We start from the raw sequence: 3,511 nt of genomic DNA, 5'->3' as shown, positions 1-3,511 counted from the left end.
TGCGTGTTACGTCACTGCGTCAGGACGCTGAGAGGGGCGGGGCCGGGCGTGCTGTAGTAAACAGGAGGCCACATGAAAGCGTGTGTTCCGCGGCGCTGTGACCTCATCGCTGCGCTCTAAAACGTTCAATAAAACTTGGTGTGTGGTTTATTATGATATCAAGTGTGATATTCAACTATTCCCGTGTCTTGTAACTACTGTACTTTCTTTTATATACTGTTAATTGCCGCAGCCTTGTGCGATTTCTTACATTTCGTATCAATGAAGTTTTTATCTGTGTTTTAAAGAATTTGTCTTATTAATTAAGTTGGTTGTGTTTTTGAGTTCAGTTTTGTTTGCAACGTGTGTTTTGTCAAACAAGTTGCCTGTCCTGAGACAGAAGTAAAACAATTACTGCTGAGCTTCTTGTGTGCTGTTGTATGACTTAATTTACATACAAGTTTTACATTGCTTTTACCATACTGCGGAACTGCACTGAAAGTGAACTTTTTTCTACATTAAATGTTTCAAGTCAGTTATCGCCCATCTTCTCCAAAGGGACACACCCCTGAATACTTTTGACTGATGTGATGTTGAGAAGAGTGTGATCCAATTGCACATGTTTGAGAGAAATGAAAAATCAGATTGGGAATTGACGGACCCTCCTTACGGGATCACAATTAAATCCCAGCAGAAAATCAGTGCCAATGTCTCGCTTCTCACTGCGTGTGGGCAACTTTATGATTGGCTTTCATTATTTGGCCCGTGACTGTGAATCACACAAAGCACATGATCCATACGCATTCTTCTCTCTAGAGCATCATCATCATTATTATTTTTTTTTTTTTTGTTTGCTTTCATGCAGCTTTACGTTTTGCACATAGTGTCACTGGTACTTCAGCACTATGATTCAAAGGTCAAGCTTAGGGACAGAATACCACTTGACCACGTTACATAATTCTGTAGCGTCCAGTAGACGACTTTCAATTTGTATTTTATAGCGCCTTTCCAAATAGATTGCTTTTGGGCACTTCACATAAATATGACTCCAAACGGTTGGACATGAAATGGATGCATGTTTTTTGAGGAGGCATGGCAGCACAGCGAGTAGCGCTGCTGTCTCACAGTGCCTGTGTGGTGCGAGAGGACAGGGGTTTGATCCCTGCTCAGTCTGTGTAGAGTTTGCATGTTCTCTGAGTGCTCTGGTTTCCTCCCACAGTCCAAAGACATGCTGTTTAGGTTCCCCCATAGCGTGTGAGCGACACAGGGAGCCTGTGTGTTCCACTGATGTATGGATGAGTGACCCAGTGTATCTAGCAGTGTAAATTACCATGGTGAATAAGGTGTGTGGGCTGATAACACTACATAAAGTTTATTAGAAGTCTCTTTGGAGAAAAGTGTCTACTAAGTAAGTTAATGTAATGTTTGATGACTTTAAAAAAAGACATGGGCAGATTAAAATTCCATCTTTGAAATTAAAGCTTCTGTATGCAGGCAATATGGATGTCCAAAAAGAAACAGGAAGGATGTGTCACAATGTAGCCATAATGGCATAATACACATGATTCCAGGGCCGGTAACTTAGCTCTCTTTTCTTCCTTTCACAGAAAACCCTCCGGTTCCTTTGGATGTAGAAGATAAGAGAGTCGAGTGCCCCACGACATCTGATTGCAAAGATCAGATGCGGAAATGATAGGTGATTTAATCATTCCTCCAAAACCTAAGCCTCACTTAAGCCTTGTTGAACTTGAAATGACTTTAAATGTCACGGTGAAACAGTGTGGAGATGTACAATCCCTATCAGCTGCCTACTGTGGCATCCATAGCCCTGCCTTCGGTTTACCGTACTGAAACAGGAAAAGAATCAAGATCTTATCCCAGGTATCAACAACATCCTTCTGCTTTTGTTCCATTCAAACTCAGGATCAGAGGTCAAATCACAGCATCTAATAATGGCAAATCGTGGTAACACCCCACGGCTTCAGTCATGCTAGGAACTGAGAAAGAAGCTGCCGGATTCAGGCTCTCTGGAGCTCGGCTTCGTTGATATTCATACCAAGACAGAAGCACACAGAGGAATGTGAAAGTAAATTCCTCAGCGCTGTGATAGGGATTAGATTGAACCTCCTTCTTTCTTATCTGACCTCTTCAATCAGCACAGTAATGGCAGGAATGTAGGCTGTGGACGAGCTTCCCGAGTTTGACGTCAGCGCTGGTTCTCCGGCTCCTCCTGCATCACTGAAACATCCCCCTCATTAAGAAATCCAGCAGGATGCTGATAATAAAAAGGGGCAGTTTCCAAAAAAGAGGATAAGAAGAACTTATACATACTGACTCCTTGTGCCACAAACGGCTCAGTCACAAATTTTCAAAGGTACAAACATTTTCTAGTATATTCGATCATTTTTGGGCAGCACAGTGGCACAGCAAGTAGCGCTGCTGTCTCACAGCGCCTGGGTGGTGTGAGAGAATGTAACTTCATACACATGAGTATGGAGTTTGCATGTTCTCCCCGTGTCTGAGTGGGTTTCCTTTGGGTGCTCTGGTTTCCTGCCACAGTCCGAAGACATGCTGTTCAGGTTCACCCATAGTGTGTGAGTGACACAGAGAGTGTGTGTGTGTTCCACTGATGTATGGATGAGTGACCCACTGTAAGTAGTGTATCCAGCAGTGTAAGTCACCACGGTGAATAGGATGTGTGGGCTGATAACACTATATAATATCCATTGTAAGTCGCTTTGGAAAAAAGCGTCTGTTAAGTGAATAAATGTAAATGTAATGTAAACGTTAATTGGCACTGAATAGCAGTTTGTGGAGACATATTTTTATTTTCAACCGTTTTCGTCAAGTTTTACTGTCATTTGAAGCCAATAAAATAATGAAGTTTAGTTGCCTGGTTATTTTTCATTTACCATAGATTTATAAGAGGTTTTTTTTTTTTTTTTTACAGAAGCTAACTTTCAAATAAATTCTTATAATATCAAGTATGTATAATATCAAGACAACTTTATTGTTCGTGATATTCTGTTCTCAGAGATGTATGTCACTTTGGAAAAAAGCATCTGCTAAAGGATAAAATATAAATAAATATAAACATATTCTTTCATTGATTGTGAATGAGTGATAATAGCGACTTTGGAGTTACAAACAAATTGAGTTGCGAACAGGCTGTACTCATAGCACTGGGATGGTGTAAAGGACAGATTTTTACTGCACACATTCAAAAATCCCCTCGCAAAAGGGGTCTCATGTAATGAAAAATCCTTGTAATTGCCTGTGGAAATGTATACGCTTGTTTTCCCAAACATTAGGCAAATAAATTCATCTTAGCAGGATTTACATCTGATATGCAGTCATTCAACATCCATCTGTTGTCACAATTATTGGTTGTCAATATAATATCATATCTGAAATAGCAGATTTATTATTATTATTATTATTATTAATATTATTATTATTATTGTTTTGTTTAGCTCATGGTTTTCTCCAAAGCAAATTATCGCATTAACTTACTTTGTTCACCTATTGATAC

This window comes from Scleropages formosus, chromosome 17 (genome assembly GCF_900964775.1).
Source record: "Scleropages formosus chromosome 17, fSclFor1.1, whole genome shotgun sequence".
Taxonomy (NCBI): domain Eukaryota; kingdom Metazoa; phylum Chordata; class Actinopteri; order Osteoglossiformes; family Osteoglossidae; genus Scleropages; species Scleropages formosus.
Note: the sequence above shows the minus strand (reverse complement) of the source record.